Raw genomic sequence first — 19,612 nt, forward strand, 5'->3', positions numbered from 1 at the left:
GTGGCTGTAGTGCATCATCGGGTCTGTCTGTGTTTCCTGAAGCTGCAGATAATGTGCCTTGAAGTATCATCGTGGGATATGAATATGATAATCATTCAGATTCAAACATTTTAAGCAAATAAGAATACTAGTCAGAAACAGTACAAGTCAAATACTAGTTCAGAATTTCTTTATGTACTGTTACGCCCCCTGCTGACAAGATAAAGCACTTCTCTTCTGTGATGCCTGAGGTTTTGAACAGAGAGTGAAGAGTGTGTGATTCCAGATCTCACCGCTAGAGGGCAGCTGTCAATCAGCAATGACGAGTCATTCCTCACCAGGGTTACCAAGAAAAGGACTTTTGACCTCTGATTTAGGAAAAGGTCATTTATGCTTGATTATGGGTTGTAAATCTTAACATATTGCATGAAATATTTTTTAAACATTTGTATTGCATTATTAAATTCTATCATATCACAAAATATTAAACTATAATTAAATCTGACTTTTAAAGGGAAAGATGAAGGTCCTGTCATCGTTTACTGACCCTTAAGTTGTTTCAGAACATTAATACTCTTTTTCTGGAGCACAAAAGAAAAGTTTGCGGATTAAAACTTTTCCATTAAAAATAAAAAGTAAAAGTTGACCATGCATGAACTGTTCCTTTAACAGTGTGAACTAATGCACTATATATGATCAGCGTTTTTAAACTATTGGCCAATATGTTCTTGATGCCAGAATGCCAGAAGACTTTTAAATATTTGGGAACCATGATTGACTGTAAATTGAATTTCTCTGATAATGTGAATCTTATTTATAAGAAAGCAAATCAAAGGCTATTCTTGAGGAAATTGAGAAAATTTTCAGTAAGTCAGGTTGTTCTGCAAAGAGTTTATATAAGTTTAATTGAGAGTGTTTTAATATAACTGTGTGGTTTGGATGAGTTACATCTGTGAATAAAGTCAAATTAGACAGAATTACAAGAGTAGCAGGTACAATTATAGGAAATAAGCAAATGTCAGCCGCACATTATATCAAATTGCTGTTCAGAGAAAAGCTTTGGCTATAACAAGAGACACAACACACCCCTTGAATCATGTTCTTGAATTATTACAATCACGTCATCGTTACAGAACACCAAAAGTGATTAAAGCATATAAACAAACTTTTGTACCCAGAGGTGGACAGTAACAAAGTACATTTACTTGAGTACTGTACTTAAGTACACTTTTTGAGTATCTGTACTTTACTTGAGTATTATCTTTTCTGGAAACTTTTAACTTTAACTTCACTACATTTGAAAGACAAATATCGTACTTTTTACTCCACTACAAATCTGTCAAGGTCCTTGAGTAGAAAATAATAACGTCAGTCAGGGGATGATTTTGGTTTGGAAATGAAAGTCGGGTTGACGTCAAAACCCAACGTCAGATTTACGTCAAAACCCGACGTTGGACAGACATCGGATTTTGGTTGGAAATGAAAGTCGGGTTTACGTCAAAGCCAAAAAACTAAGCCAAGGGCACTATTTGAGGGAACAGCCATTTGGGTGTCCGAAACCATTGTGGACGTTATTGAGTGACTTATTCAATCTCATATTCAATACCACTATTGGAACTGTGTTCTAGAAATAAATGTGATATTGATATGAGGGTAGGTATGCAGGCATAGATTCAGAGGCATACGTATGACGGCAAATCAATGCCAATAATAAACGAGCGCACAACTGATGCGGGCGCGCGCGGTAAATGACTTCCGCGAGAGGATAACAGATCTACACGCGAAGAAACGGGAACTCGCGAGCTCATTCAAACCCTGCGCGCGCGCATAACATCATCTCTGCACGCGATACAAGCCCTCTCGCGCGCGCATGATCATTCCCCACGCGCTCGCGCTTGATCTGCTCTCGCCTGCTGCTTTTGCTCGCTCGAACAATTTTATTTTTGGCAGTCGAGGGGCGGGACTTACTGTTTTAATAACCTCAAATGTCATTGGTTACTTTTCCCCTTTTCCAGAAGTCAGTTGCGATTGGACGCCTGTCCAATGACTCGTAATTCACTTGACTTGAGACATGAGACATCACTTCATTTGTTTTATTTATTGTGGTTTATTGATGTGTAATGTGATTTAATGCATTGTTAATACAGAATAGATTCTTACCAGATACTTTATTAACAGAAAGTCTTATTGCATTGTGTTGTTAAGAGATATTTAGGCTACATACTATGACGCATTTCCATGGTTATTAGCATTGCAAATTGACCCAAATTTGTATACATTTTTACATTTTATATTTATAACACTGTGATTTGTGATATTGGCATTAAAATATCTTAAAGAAATTGGAGAAAAACGGGAATGTAAAGTCATACAAGTGAAACTCGAAAAATTAGAATAAGTTAATGTGCAAAAGTTCATTTATTTCAGCTTATAAGGTGAAACTAATTCAACCTACAAGGTGAAACTAATATATTATATAGACTCATTACATGCAAAGTGAGATATTTCAAGCCTTTATTTGTTATAATTTTGATGATTATGTCTTACAGTTTATGAAAACCTTTTCACAATATTCTAATTTTGAATTTGTTTCTAATTTTGAACTTTTGCACGATGTTCTAACTTTTCGAGTTTCATCTGTATTTGCTGTATATCACCACTACATTACCACTACTCTCATTCACCACTATTTACATTTACCCAACCAAAATTATATTAGTTCTGTGAACCTCAGAAATGTAAAACGTGACCATTAAATAGTTGCAAATATAACAAGGGCTTTGGATGAATGATACATTACTTGTTTATATCAATATTCAAGAGTTGTTGTGTAAGCTTTTTGTTATCATCTTGTGTATTACTTTTATGTCAATTTTGAGTGGTTTATTATATTTTCTATTAAATGTAAAAGGGATTCTGGCTTCTCAAGATACAGTACAAGGCATAAATAATTACACCCCTCTGAAACCCAAACAAATTCAGAATTTTTTTCTTTATAGGTCTAGGACATTTTTTTTTTTTTTTAAAGATATGTTATGTTCAGATGGGGTGTAATCATTTATATGGTGTACTGTACTTGCCTCATACTTTCTCTTATTAGGTTATTAGTTAGATGGTTAAGATCACTTTATAATATTTTAATATCTAATTTGCTGGGTTTAATTTTGTTCCTCTATATTTTGTAGCAAATTCTGAAAAGGCATATGTAAGCTAATTCATGCTGTGTAGGCTACTGTATCTTAACTTGAGAAGCCAGAACCCCTTTTGCATTTAATAGAAAACATAATTAACCACTTATATTACCTAAAATGTATGTGTCATTAGTCTAGCCTAAATATTTCTTAACGACACAATGCAATAAGACTTTCTGTTAATAAAGTATCTGGTAAGAATCTATTCTGTATTAACAATGCATTAAATCACATTACACATCAATAAACCACAATAAATAAAACAAATGAAGTGATGTCTCATGTCTCAAGTCAAGTGAATTACGAGTCATTGGACAGGCGTCCAATCGCAACTGACTTCTGGAAAAGGGGAAAAGTAACCAATGACATTTGAGGTTATTAAAACAGTAAGTCCCGCCCCTCGACTGCCAAAAATAAAGTTGTTCGAGCAAAAGCAGCAGGCGAGAGCAGATCAAGCGCGAGCGCGTGGGGAATGATCATGCGCGCGCGAGAGGGCTTGTATCGCGTGCAGAGATGATGTTATGCGCGCGCGCAGGGTTTGAATGAGCTCGCGAGTTCCCGTTTCTTCGCGTGTAGATCTGTTATCCTCTCGCGGAAGTCATTTACCGCGCGCGCCCGCATCAGTTGTGCGCTCGTTTTTTATTGGCATTGATTTGCCGTCATACCATACGGTACTGTAAGTATTACATTCAACAATGCAACAATAATAAAACAATGCATTAACATTTACTTTTTACTTTTGATACTTAAGTACTTTTAAAAACGAGTACTTTTGTACTTTTACTTAAGTAAGAATCGGTCTTTACAGCTTTTACTTGTAATGGAGTAGCCTAATATTTGACCAGTAGTATCTGTACTTTCACTCAAGTAAGGAAGTTGTGTACTTTGACCTCTGTTTGTACCAAATGCAATAAGTCTTTTGAATAAAATGTGAATATTTTAAACGTTGATATTGTGGATGTTGTGTATTGTTAGATGTATCGGGTGGATGTTGTGTATTGTGTATTGTTATGTGATTGAGGCCAAAGACCAATTTTCAGCTAAGGCTGAACAATAAAGTACTACTAACTTATGTTTATGCCGTTATAATGTGGAATATGATTAAATGTGACTCTGAGCTGCTGGAATTCTGGGATGTCATTTAGTTTTTCCTGTTTCAGTTAGGAGATTGTTTTACGACTTTGACATTTCATCTTTCTGCTTCACATAAATACATGCAGCAATCCAGACTGAAACTCTATTTTATCTCCATTTCCCTGGTACATTATTTGAAAAGAAGATGATCAAAACGATCTGGGTTTCCGTTTTGAAACACTTACCGCAATAAAACCTGGAAAATAATGTATTAAGAAAGTAAATAGGGTGAATTTTGATTTCATGTTGACATGGACTTTTTCTGTATTTTTAATCTATCAGCAGTTTAAATGGATATACCTTGTTATGTGGAATTTTAGATGTAGACAAAATGTAATTTGTACACTCAAAAAAATTATATGTTGGCTTTAATTAACTTTTTTACGTCAACAGGTTCCACATATCTGGGTTACGTTAAACAAACATAATTTGTTCATGTAACTTCGACATCATGGAATGAAGTCATTTTAAGCGACCCATTTAAGTAGTCTCAAAGTGAATTTTTAAAGGCTCTCTGACATGATTCAGGTATTCATATTTATATATTCATTCAGCTATTAAGATTTCATTTATTTTAGTGACACACAATTGAATTGATAGACTATAGGTATCAACCAAGCGGCAACCTCCCTGTCTCTCTCTTGAAACCAACACGGAAGTGAATTCAACAGCAATTCATCGACTGGCCACTAGAGGCTGGGTGCAGAAGTGAGTCAAATCTGCATCTCCCCCATGTTGAAATGCCCAACTTTACAGCAGAAAAAACACGTTTACAGCCTGGAGCATAAAGTGGCTTTGGTCTATATAGCTAATTTTTCCCTTCATGATGACTGCGAGGGGGGTTAATTTTTTTATAACTCATCCATTTAAATTATATTAAGCCTTACATTTCTGCATAATTAAGGGCGTGTCCACTTTTGAGTGACAGGTGGATTCCCGCTGCTGTGGTCATTAGTCATCATTAGCTGTTTGTCTGCTGTCTGTTAGCCGTCACGTTAGCTCAGCTCATTGTCTGACTGTAAACATAAATAAATTCGGGAGTGACGCGCTGCCAAGATGGCGACCACGCCCACTTTAGGCTTCAAAAACGGTCTTCAGAAACCTACGGGTGACGTCACGGACACTACGTCCATATTTTTTTACAGTCTATGGTATCAACTTGCTAGCAGTAGCACATATTAAAGGGGTGGTTGATTATGCTTTAACTTTTCTAACATTAGTTAGTGTGTAATGTTGCTGTTTGAGCATAAACAACATCTGCAAAGTTACAACACTCAAAGTTCAAAGCAAAGGGAGATATTTGCTTTTAAAGAAATCACTTTTTAAGGACTACAACAAACGGCTGGTAGAGACTACACCACATTCATCCCGGGTTAGTGACATCACCAACCCTAGAATTTACATAAACCCCGCCCCCTAAACATGACTTATAGATTATCAAGACAGAATATGCTAATCAATGACTAGAAGATAACTACACATGAGCTTCATAAATTCATAAAATAAACCATTCAGAAATGTTGTCTACATGTTGTCACTTCTTCTTGAGTCTCTCCATCTTTCTGACTCCGGTTTGAACATAAAAGGCTAAAAGTTTTTGAAATTTCCAGTGTATGTGTGTGTGAGGTAAAAGGACATGAGCTCTTGAAGCTCCACCCCCTGTGCCGGGAGCAGCAGCTCATTTGCATTTAAAGGGACAGACAAACAACAGAGCATTTTTGCTCACCCTGATGACAATGACAACTTTAATATGCGATATAAAAATATCTGTGGGGAATTTTGAGCTAAAACTTACTACACCTTTTATATGTTAAATGCTAAGATTGTCATACTCCTTCAGGCATCACAGATAACTGTATATACAGTTTTTCTCAGTCGCTTTGGTGCATTTCTCATAACACTATTTACATTTGCACAACAGTTAATGCAGTTCTCAAAACAATTAGTACAAACTGCAAAACCTAGTTGATAACCTGCAAAAGCGTGTCACTTGCTCAAAATGGATAGCTCATTCCTCAAAAGCAAGTATTCATGTCAATGAAAGTGTCAGTGTCATCAAAATGAAAAGTCCTGACACCATCGTTTATGAACAAGATTGTCAAATGGCTTTGTCATGTTTTCATTATGACAGTTTACTCTGTGAATGTTTTCCAATGATAAAAGTCAGATCTTGGTGACACTACACTGTAAAAATAAAAGGTGCCTGGAGGAACCTTTTGGGGTTCTTCACTTTGCCACACCGGCGGAACCGTCTGAAGATCCTCTAGGCACCCTTTAAAAAGGGGTGGTTCTCTGAGGAACCACACAGGTTTCCTGAGGAACTCTTATATGAAGCACTGTGTGGAACCACTGTGGGTGCCTCCAGGAACCAAATTTCATTTTTTTTTTTAATATTTAATTTCATGTTGTTACTATGGTTACCTTTGACATCTATTATAATAAACAAATTGAACCAAATACAAAATAAGAATTGTTTATTACATATTTGATATTCATTTTTATACATACACTTCCATGCACATGGGGAAAAAAGCTAACTACAGATTAATATCAATGAATACACAAAAAAATTGTATAATACATAAGCAACATGAATAATCAACCATGTATATACAATAGATAAACAAGAAAAGACATCTCAACAAAATGCATGGAAACACATATGTTCCACGAAATAAATCAATGTAAATAAAATTACATTTGAACTAATTAAAAATGTCCATCATACTTAACTTTAAAACATTTGTGTTTCAGTCCGATGGTAAGTCTGACATCACTGTTTCCAAGTCCAAAAGCTCTATCAGATGCCAAAAACAAACAACAGTGCTAATATAGGCAAGGCAAGGCAAGGCAAGTTTATTTATATAGCACATTTCATACACAACGGTAATTCAAAGTGCTTTACATACTATTAAAAATAATCAGAAGAAATAAGAATATACAAAACAGTTTAAAATAAAGAAACAAGAAAGAACTAAAAATAATTAAAACAGTTTAGAATAAAGAACAGTTTAAAATAAAGAAACGAGAAAGAACTTAAAATAATTAAAACAGTTTAGAATAAAGACTAAAATAAGACACAGTATAAACAGTCGGACAAACAGTGACACAGTGCTCATTCATTAAATGCAAAGTTAAACAGATGTGTTTTGAGTCTGGATTTGAATGTGACTAATGTAGGAGCACATCTGATCTCCTCTGGAAGCTGGTTCCAGCTGCGGCTGGCATAATAGCTAAAAGCAGACTCTCCTTGCTTAGAGTGAACCCTTGGTATTTCTAGCTGATGTGATCCTAATGATCTGAGTAATCTGTTGGGTTTGTATTCCGTGAGCATATCTGCAATGTATTGAGGTCCTAGGCCATTGAATGATTTATATACTAGTAATAATACTTTAAAATCAATCCTATAAGTAACTGGCAGCCAGTGTAATGACCTGAGTACTGGTGTGATATGATCATATTTTCTGGTTCTGCTAAGAATCCTGGCGGCAGCGTTCTGTATGAGCTGCAACTGTCTTATGGTCTTTTTGGGAAGGCCAGTGAGGAGTCCATTACAATAATCCACCCTGCTGGTGATGAAAGCATGCACTAGTTTTTCTAAGTCTTGACTGGAAACAAAGCATCTAATTCTTGCAATATTTTTCAGATGATAGTATGCTGATTTAGTTATTGCTTTGACATGACTATTGAAACTAAGGTCTGACTCTAAAGACACACCAAGATTCTTGACCTGATTTTTAGTTGTTTGACCCCTAGAGTGAAGGTATGCGTTCACCTTGAGAACTTCATCTTTGTTTCCAAACACAATGATTTCAGTTTTGTCTTTGTTTAACTGTAGAAAGTTTTGACACATCCAGCTGTTGACTTCATCAATGCATTTAAGCAGAGAGTCAATGGGGCTGTAATCATTAGGCGATAGGGCTAAGTAGATCTGAGTGTCGTCTGCATAGCTGTGGTAAGAGATTTGGTTCTTTCTCATTATTTGGCTCATTGGGAGCATGTACAGGTTGAACAGGAGTGGCGCAAGAATTGAGCCTTGAGGGACTCCGCATGTCATGGGCGTCCACTCAGACTTATGATCTCCTATACTCACATAATAACCTCTCCCATCTAAGTATGACCTGAACCATTTTAGAACTGTCCCAGAAAACCCCACCCAGTTTTCCAGCCTGTCAAGAAGTATGTTATGATCGACAGTGTCAAATGCAGCACTGAGGTCGAGTAGAACCAGAACTGATAATTTGCCTGAATCTGTATTTAAGCGAATATCGTTTATTATCTTTATGAGCGCCGTCTCTGTGCTGTGATGCGATCGGAAGCCAGATTGAAAATTATCAAAGTATCCATTTGAGTTTAAGAATTTGTTCAGCTGATTGAAGACAACTTTTTCAATGATTTTGCCTGTGAAAGGAAGATTTGAGATCGGTCTATAGTTGCTTAATATAGTCTTATCCAGATTGCTCTTTTTCAGGAGGGGTTTGACAACAGCAGTTTTAAGGGAGTTTGGAAAACTTCCATAGAAAAGTGAGGCATTTACCACTTCTAGGAGATCTGCTTCTAAACAGTCTAACACACTTTTAAAAAAAGATGTGGGAAGTGTGTCAAGGGCGCAGGTTGATGTTTTAAGGTGCTGAACGGTTTCTTTCAGAATTTTGCCATCAATTTCTTCAAAATCAGACATAGTAACTACTTTCTCAGGTTGTAGTCTGATCTGTCTGACCCCAGTGCAACTCAAGGATGTGCTGATCACCTTTCTAATATTATTGATTTTCTCAGAGAAAAAGGTAGCAAACTCACTACACTTGCTGTCGGAGAGCATTTCACTGGGAATCTGGCTTGGGGGATTTGTTAGTCTGTCGACAGTAGCGAAGAGATTTCGAGTATTATTTAGGTTTCTGTTTATGATATTGGAGAAGAAAGTCTGTCTAGCTTTGCCTAGTTCCATATTGAAAGCACGAATGGTGTCTCTATAGATGTTATAGTGGATTACAAGTTTTGTCTTTCGCCACATGCGCTCTGATTTTCTGCATTGTCTTTTCATAATTTGCACTGCTGTTGAGTTTCTCCAAGGTGCTTTTTGTTTACCATTCTTCCTGACTTTCACAGGAGCAATATCATCAATTACATTTTTAACCTTCGAGTTAAAAGAATCAAGGAGAGAATCAACCGAGTCAGCAGATATGCTCGGCCTTAGGGATATGGCCTTCATAAATAGTACACTAGTGTTCTCATTTAGGCATCTCTTCTTGACAGACACAGATCTAACTTCAATGGCAGGAGAGATCAATAAATCAAAGAAAATACAGTAATGATCAGAGAGTGCGACATCCTTAATATCATTCAATGAAATGTTTAGACCCTTACTGATAAGTAAATCTAGAGTGTGTCCACGATTGTGTGTGGGCCCATGTACATGTTGAATCAGATCAAAAGTTTTTAAAACAGTATTGATTTCTTTTGCCATATTATTTTCTGCATTATCTATGTGAATGTTAAAATCTCCAGCAATAGTGAAACTGTCAAACTCTGAGGAAATTATTGATAACAGTTCTGTAAAGTCTTCAGCAAAGGCTGAAGAGTATTTTGGAGGCCTGTAAATAGTGATAAGTAAAATCCGTGGAGCACCTTTTAACACAATACCCAGATATTCGAAAGACGGGTAATTACCAAATGATATTTGCTTACATTGATAGACATCTTTAAAAAGAGCAGCTACACCCCCACCTCTCCTTCCAGCTCTGGAGACACTCATAAAGGTAAAGTTCGGAGGAGATGTTTCATTTAGGATTGTTGCACTGCAGCTGGCTTCTAGCCAAGTTTCATTTAGAAATATAAAGTCCAGGTTGTATGTGCTTATAAAGTCATTGACTAGAAGTGATTTTTTATATACACTCATATACAATATACTCAATATACAATATAAGAGTGTATACAATATACACTCATTGTGCTGTAACCTTTATCTCTATACTGAAATCTCTGATGGTTAGTTATTCAGCTATTTTGAATCATAAAATGTTTAAGTCTGGGATGCCGTTAGACTGGAGACTGTAATGTACACTATATGGCTTTTGAAAATCTTAAATGTGTGACTTGAATCAACAGTGTTCATAAATGGTTGTTGAGTATTCTCATGAAACAAGATAGAGGAAGTAGAGGCTTCGACCCGGAAACAGAGTTAAGGTGCAGTAAAATGATCTGTTGTTCTGTGAATGTTCACTGGTGAATTCCAGTCATTTCACTAAGAATCCACACGATCAGCAATTTCGTTTGTGGTCAAAAATGTCACTATGGGACCAAGCTGGTGTGAGGTACTTAAAGAGTTAGAAAAGTGAAAAGGTACAGCATCGTTTTCCGTTTGTTTTTCCTCTTTTCTGGTGGATGGTCCAGGCACTTCAATGATTTTCAGGTCTACAGGAGGATTTTTATTCTTGATCAAACTTGTATTTCAGCTTACTGAGATCCCTGCAAAGTACAAAATTTACTGTTAGTAATGTTATTAAAGTGATAGTTGTGAAATTTAAATAATTTCCTCAGCCTTGTGACGTTCCAAACCTGTTTGACTTTCTGTCTGTGGAACCCAAAAGCAGATCTCAGGCATAATGCAGCCCCAGTCACCATTCAGTTTCACTGCATGAAACACAAGAAGAAAACAAATGTGTAAATCATTCATGAAACCATTCTTATGTACACTTGTCTAGTTCAATTCAATGCAACAATTTATGTAAAAATGGTTAAGCTCCAAAAATGTCCCAGAAAAGATCCTAAAAATAATCAATGAGTTCACAACTCATGTGTTATGGGTTGCGTTGCAAGTCTTCTGAAGCCTAATAGCTTTTTCCTTTTTTTTTTCTTTTTTTTTTTGTCGAAAAAGACTAAACTTTAAGTTATAATTCAGAGTTAAAATGTCTATAGCATTTTTTGTGAATCAAACCTGTGATATTATTTTTCTGAGTAACATGAATGAGATTTGAGATCATGAGAAAATATTTTCAGAGAGTAACTGATTAAAAAACACAAGTACACAGTCAAACAATACAATTGCACAAAGAGAAAGTTCATAGTAATAAAGTACAGCATGTGGTGCAGGTACTTACTGTAATTCAATGTTGCCACTGAAATGTTCAGATTATTTTAGAAATGTAATGGTTGTTCTGGGGAAACAAAAGAACAAAGCTGATTATTCACAACATAATATTTATTGACCAGTAAATGGCTTTAAAATGGTATTTGAGAGAATGAGGGCACCTGTAGTAAGTAAAGTTAACGTTAGGCTAAACACAAACAGAGCAAACTATAGGCTAACCTGTTTTTGTTATTCATAACAAACGCCAAGAATCAGATAATTTTCTAAATTAGTTAGGCTATATCAGCAATTTGAAGACACAGTTGTACAAAATATGTTGAAATGAATGACTAAATCAATCTAAGACAATAAGTCAATCATTTCCATTTGTTCATTAGATCAACGTAGTTAGCATCGCGGCTAAAACCAGATACTGTGCAATAAACGAGTGGTAAACACTGTAAAAACGTAGTAATGTATAATAAATTTAGTTTATATATATATGTGTGTGTTTAAATATATAGTGAGTAGACTCTGTATTTATATTTATTTGGCGAGTTTACAAACCTTGTAATGGAGAGCCGAACAAACGGCGGAAGCTTTGATGAGAGGAGCCGTTACTTTCAAACCGATGACGTCGATCAGCTGAGCTTTGTTGCGCGCGAGGATCACTGAAGCGACGACAGCAGAGGAATAGCAGCAGTTTCGTGACAGAATAATACTTTTCTCCTCCTGCTTCTTCTTCTTCATATAATATTATTATTATTTAGTGTTGTTGTTTAAGGTTTAAATGACTTAATAAAATAGGCCTATACTAAATATATGTAAGCTACCCAAGTGAAAAAGACTAGGTTACTGTTAAATATATTAAAAATGCATTAAAGTATATTTGTATTGTAGGTCTACTAAAAACACACTCAAGTACATTTTTAATACATTTAATAGTACATCTTTTTCACCTGGGTATGTATCCTGAATCAAACTTGCCTATAATAATAATAATAAAAATGCATTAAAGTATATTTGTATTGTAGGTCTACTAAAAACACACTCAAGTACATTTTTAATACATTTAATAGTACGTCTTTTTCACCTGGGTATGTATACTGAATCAAACTTAAGTAGCCTATAATAATAATAATAATGGGATAGGCCTAATAATAATAATAATAATAGAATAATAATCTAATTCAGGCCTCATTGAACCATTGGGTTCCTCCAGATGCTGGCTTTAACTTAAGAGATCTTCCAGGAACCACTTAAATGTTAAAAGATCTTCCAATAACCCTTCTATCGCATTCAAGTTCCTCTATTTTCCCCCAAAGCACTTCGAGGTCTCATAGTAATGAAAAGGTGACTCCAGAACCTCTGAAGTAAATACAAAGTGCTTAAAGGATCCCATATGTTCCAGCAAGAACCTCAAAGATTGTCAATGCTCCTCCAGTTACCCTTCTATAGGAAAAAGAGCTTTGAGGCACCTAAATTACATTTTGAAGTTCCTTGAGTATCCAACAGGATACTTGAGGCTCCTTTAGTTTTTACAGTGTACCTGAAAATGCTCAATACAGCACTAAATACTATTTGCACAGCCATTTGAAAAAATACAGTAAAATTACACATTACTGTATGTATGAGGTAACTGAGTACAAGACACTGAATATATGTATGTTTCACATTTTTACTGCATATGCTCTTTGCAATTCTAATTTGTTCACAGCATTGTGCAAAAGAAAAAATACACCATTATTTTCAACAAACATAAACTCCCTTTGGGTAGAGCTGTGCACAACTGTACACAATATTGCAGTAGGCCTATATACTGTATTGGAACTGAACATACAACATACATAGGACTGTAATCATTCATGCACATCCAGACGTTCCTCTCTGTCTGGTCACATAATTTCATCTACATCCCAGCGAATATCATCTCTTGCTCAATTGCAAATTGTTCAATTTAGGAGACTTTTTCAGGATTTTTTTTTTATTTTTATTTTTTTAAATGACAGATTTTGACAACTAGTTCAACATTTTTGTATGTAATGACTCAAGCAATGAAATGAGGACTATTAGTTTTATATGGAATGACTATTCAGCATTCACAAGTATAGTTAATTTTGACTGACATGACATAAGCAAATGATAATGTTATAAAACAGCAGAGAGTTGCATGAAAGCAATTGATGCATGTCCAAAAGCATTTGCAATTTGTTGGAAGGAATGAGAAACTGCTACTATGATGTGCACAAATGACTAAATGTTGTGGAGGTTGAACTAACTGTTGTGCAAATGTAAATAGTGATGTGAGAAATGCACCAAAGCGACTGAGAAAAACTGTAAATAGGTCCACAGACTAACAAAATGCTCCACTCTTCTCCACAATGGTAACCCACTGTAATTTAAATGGTTCTAATAATTCCACTGTAATTGAACACTAAACACAATTACACACTATCACACTACACACATTTTCTAAAAAAAAAAAAAACCCACATAAAATAACAGTTAGTTTTAACATTTATTCTCTCTTAATTCAACCATATGCAAAGCATGCTGGGAACTAACAAGCAGCGCCCAGTTTCAGTTAATGCAACACAAATCATTCATGTAATCCAACACAAACGGATTACGTAAACTTAAAATTTACATATATTTAAGCAGATTGAACATAATCAAATTAAGTTAGGACAGAATGTATAGCAATTGTGTTGCTTAAGCTCATTTTAATTAAGCAATTTGATTTGAACAAGCAGCAAAAATATTTTTTTTCAGTGTAAGATTAAAACATCCATGTTAAACTTTCTAGAGAAACTATTGGATTAAGGACATTTCCCAAACACACTCGAAGTGCTTGACCAATCACAACACACTGCTCCAGCCGACCAATCAGAGCACAGTGTGCTTTTCAGAAGGAGGGGCTTCATAGAGACAGGAACTAAACAGAGCGTTACTGACAGACTGGGAGGAGAGGAGCCGCAACAATGGAGAATATGAGGAAAATTATCAACATTCAAGCAGGAAAACCTGAGAGCACAAAAACAACATCAAGCATAATATGACCTAAAATGATAAACAAAAAGAAATACATGAGAGTCAGGTGCCCCAAAAATGTGTCTTTAGGGGTTAAACCTGCACAGTAGCTTCATTTAAGATGTTTTCTATCATGATAATATCTCAGTCTCATACGAAATACATTAATCTCTTTCTGCAGTGTGTCAAAGTCCTCTGAGGTCGGATGTGTTTGGCTGAAGACATCAGCAGCATTACTATCATATCTTACACGTCCAGCTCATGTAATATGAGCTCATGTGGCGTTCTGAAGGAGTGACTCACGGTCTACGGCAGGATCACAATGCTCACGCTGACCTCTGCTAACTCAAAACCCCTTAAAAGGGCTATAAACACGTTAAGGTCATGATCTCTCTAAATCATCCATAGCCTACGGAAGAATGCAGGATGCAGGTGTTCCTGGAGGATGAACCAGAGAGATTTCACGTCCCCGAGGTCTCAAACTCATTATGATCCTCATAAAACAGCTGGATTTATAATGCTTTACTCTTCTGCTATTAGAAACTCGCAAAAATAAAATAATGACCATGGTAACCAAAGAGTCTGTCAAAACACTGGAGTTACTGCAGTTGTAAAATCATCATACATTTATAGTTTTATGTTCTAAATCTGTCTGTCTTTTTTTATGCCAGTACCAAATTAACAATATATTGGTGGAAACTATGATGATCATGGATTTTATATTTTTGTCAGAGAGGAAATTATGAAAAGAGCTTTTCAGTCATAAGTTTGGGGTTTGAAAAGAAGCTTCGAAAGAAGTGTCTTCTGTTTATCGAGGCTGCATTTATTTGATCAAAAATACAATAAATTCACTAATATTTTTATGAGATATTATTACAATTTAAAATAACAGTTTTTCTATGTGAATATATAGTAAAATGTAATTTATTCCAGTGATCAAAGCTGAATTTTCAGCATCATTACTCCAGTCTTCAGTGATCCTTCACAAATCATTCTGATATGATTATTTGTTGCTCAAGATCAACATTTATGATTATTATCAATGTTGAAAACAGTTCATATGCTGCTTCATATTTTTGTGGAAACCTTGAAACATTGTTCAGGATTCTTTGATGAATAGAAAGTTTAAAATAACAACATTTGTCCGAAATACAATCTTTTGTAACATTATAAATGTCTTTATTGTCACTTCTGATCAATTTGATGCATCCATGGTCAATAAAACTCTTTATTTCTTTAAAAGATTCTCACTGACTCACAGTAGTGATGATTTGATGCTCAAGATCAACATGATTATTACCATGTTGAAAACAGTTCATACGCTGCTTCTTATTTTTGTGGAAACCTTGATACCTTTTTCAGGATTCTTAAAGCATTTGTAGGAAATGCAATCTTATGCATTATGAATGCATTTATTGACGAATTCAATGCATTCTTGCTCAATAAAACTCTTTATTTCTATAAAAGATTCTCAATGACCCCAAACTTTTGAACAGTAGTGTATAAATCCACATATTCTGCCTGTATTTTCGGTATATTTTTCAAACTTAAAGCTAGAAATGAGCTTCCTAATGAACATCGAGTCCAGAGTAAATGAGTCTTGCGTTCTGAATATGTTATTAATACTGCATAAATGGACAGACAGTCATAAGTTGTTCCACAGCCTTGAATCAGCGACCCTTGAACTTTAAACGTGACAGTGAATGAAGGATGTGGACGGATCCGAGGCTCCTGCGGGACCGCTGGAAGCTCGTGAGCTCAGAGATATAATAAGGAGCTGATGCATGTACAGAAACACATCTACTACTTGTATTTGAGTTCTTGCAGCTCAACTAAACAGCGCTGGTCGAGTGTACAGCTTAAATGGAGAGTTCATTTGGATTCAAGTGTCAGATGAGCCTGTCATAACCTGTGGAGCTGATGATTCTGGTGTGTGTTTTATATTAGAAGAACAGAACAGAAGCAACAGCTGAACACACTGTGTGTGCACTGCATGTTAACATTTTAAGTCATTTCAACAGAAATGATTTTAAATAGACTTAAAAAATGAGTTGAATCTAGTATAACATTTAAAAAAAATAATTTGTATTTTTTTTATGATGATTTTTCCTGTTATTTTACTGAGATACTAGTTTCCCCTTCATTTTATTTGAAGTTTTAGTAAATCTGTAGTTATTTTAGTGCATCAAGATACACTCAATGAAAATGAGAAGTGCTTCCTTGACAAATAAAGTTAATTTTTATATATTTTATTTTATTTCAGTTTACTTTAACAAAAATGTTTTTAATGGTTTAGTACCCTTTATTTTTTTTATAAATATGTCTCTGGGTTTTATTCGATTTTTTATTTGAGTTTCAGTTTGAGTTTGTGTATTTGTAGTGTAGACGCTGTTTCCAGACGTGAAGTGTTTGCTGTCGGTCTCGGGCTTCATTCTCAGGACCTCAGCTATGCTCTTGACTCACAGTATCAAATTCGTCTATTCCCAAGGTGCCCACATGCTTTTTTGGGTGTTTTTACCATAAAAGGGGATGAGGAGAGTAGATGCACTTACTGTGGGAGGATCTTTCTCCCTTTCAGTAATAGAACTACTCTCTCTCTCTCTCTCTCTCTCTCTCTCTCTCTCTTTCTTTCTTTATTTTTTAGAAACAAGTATTTTTGTGTTTCTAAGATGCTATTTCACGTCTTGAGACTATTATTTTAATTCCATTGCTCTCATTAGTTGGTTGAGAAGTCTTTAAGTCAAAGTCTCTCTCTCTCTCTCTCTCTCTCTCTCTCAGCCAGGTCAATAAGCGTTGTGCCATTGTTTTTAGGTTTGGTAGCTTCTCGATTGAGGGTGGGGTATGCATATTACAAGCTGGTGGAATCTCTGGCAAAGTTTATAGAATTATGGGGAATAAATTAAGTATTATGTACACTGTATGATAATGAATTGGTTTTGATGTTTTAAAGGGGGGGGGGGGGGGGGGGGGAGTGATGTTCACAAAATCACTTTCCAGAACATTCTCATTCACGGTTCCATGCTGGTGGAATGCTCTCCCTCCCTCATCCGGAGTGCAGAATCCCTGACAACATTCATAAGGAAGCGGAAAACTCATCTCTTCTGTGAACACTTAACCACATAAAAAATAAATAAATAAAAGTCTTTCCTTTTCCTTTAATCCTCGCTTATCGGGCTTATGCTTCTCTGAACAACTGCCTGAACTTCGTATCTTGAGCACTTCTTGCATTGTTTTTGCCTCTTCATGATGACTCGCTTAATTTAGTCCTAAACTGTAAGTCGCTTTGGACAAAAGCATCTGCTAAATGACTAAATGTAATGTAAATGTGTATTTTTTTGTAAATCTTTTGTAATAATAGCACGTCAGTTGTAGTAATAAAGGTGAACTTAATCCTCTCTCTCTCTCTCTTTCTCTCTCTCTCTCCGCTGCACTTTTAACACTTCTTGCAATTTCTGAAATCAAGAAAACCTTTTGGCCATGTGGCCATTCGACAATAACAGCATTCAATACAATAGTTTCCTCAAGCTGCATGACGACAATAAAGTTAAAGTTAAAACTCAACACATCTATCATTGAAAGGTTTGTGGTTGGTACGATTTTTAAATGTTTTTTGAAAGAAGTATTTTCTGCTCATCAAGGCTGCATTTATTTGATCAAAAATACAGTAAAAATGTGAAATAGTATTACAATTTAAAATAGCTGTTTTCTATGTGAATATATAGTATAATGTAATTTATTCCTGTGATCAAAGCTGTATTTTCAGCATCATTACTCCAGTCTTCAGTGTCACATGATCCCTCAGAAATCATTCTGATCTAATGCAAACATTTCTGTTTATTATCAATGTTTAAAAAGTTGTGGTGCTTCATATTTTTGAGGAAACCTAGATGCATTTTTTGATGAATAGAAAGTTCAAAAGAACAGCATTTATTTGAAATAGACTCTTTTGTAACATTATAAATGTCTTTAATGTAACTTTTGATCAATTTAATGCAGCCTTGCGTAATAAAAGTATAATTTTTCTTCATAACATCATAGTGACCCCAAACTTTACAGTTATTTTTATTCAGGGCTACTGGTCCTCTAAGCAATAAGATGTCTCATTATCCGAGTGTCTCGTGGGACTCTTGTATCGGATCTGTCACTCATTCCTGCAGGATTACCGCAGTTGTTGTGTTGTGTGTTGCGCTAGGCTTTTAAAAATGTTCTCATTTCATTATGGGCTGTATTTTAAGACTCGGCAGCTGTTACATCTCCTCACCTGTCGGAGCTGAGGATCTCGAGAACATCATCTTCCACATACGCTTAAAATCAGACATGTCTTTCTAAAACTGAGCAGTGAGACAAGAGAAATAAATGTAATTGTGAATCTTAAGAGATTCACAGTTAGTCATTATCTCAAAATAACCCTGATGAATGTGTCTTGTATTAAATGACAACTTGCCAAGTAAATAAATAAATAATAGACATGGAATATTGATTTGAGTTGAAATTATTTGATTATGTGAGCATTAAAGGGAGTGTTGAACGGCAATCGCATGGGACAAATGATACATTCATAATAATTCTATTATCCAGAATATATAGAAAACATACGTCTTATGAATCGCTTATTTCGTTTTGCACAAACATTCCCATCTCAGACTTTTCCTTGGCTCAGAATTCCACTTTTTCCATTTTTGCCCTTTTCCCCATAAGCAGCCCCTCGTGTCTCTGACCAACCCTGTTATTAACACTGAAGCAAACGCTTGACTGCGGATCAAACTATATCAGAACAACCAGGAAACTCCATTGATTGTGAAGATGACAAAAAAGTTTTCCATTTAATTTTTTCATGTATTTAAATGTTTGAATTTTATAAATATACTGTATGTACACACACACACACACACACACACACACACACACACATTTTACATATTAAAATCGCCACCAAAATTTTAGATGAGATTTTTGTGCAAATTGTTTTTGTTTATATATTTGTTTTGTTTATTATTACATAAATTAGGCTATATAAATAAATATATAGGCTATTAATAACATATATATTTTACTATTAAATAAATAATACATTGTATATTATTTATATATTTATATCCAATAATTATTATTATCCAATAACAATAATTATCCAATATTTATATATTTATTTATGTAATTGTGTGTGTGTGTGTGTGTGTGTGTGTGTGTGTGTGTGTCAGATTTTTGATGC

Source organism: Scardinius erythrophthalmus, assembly GCF_964197995.2.
Source record: "Scardinius erythrophthalmus genome assembly, chromosome: 9".
NCBI classification, from domain to species: domain Eukaryota; kingdom Metazoa; phylum Chordata; class Actinopteri; order Cypriniformes; family Leuciscidae; genus Scardinius; species Scardinius erythrophthalmus.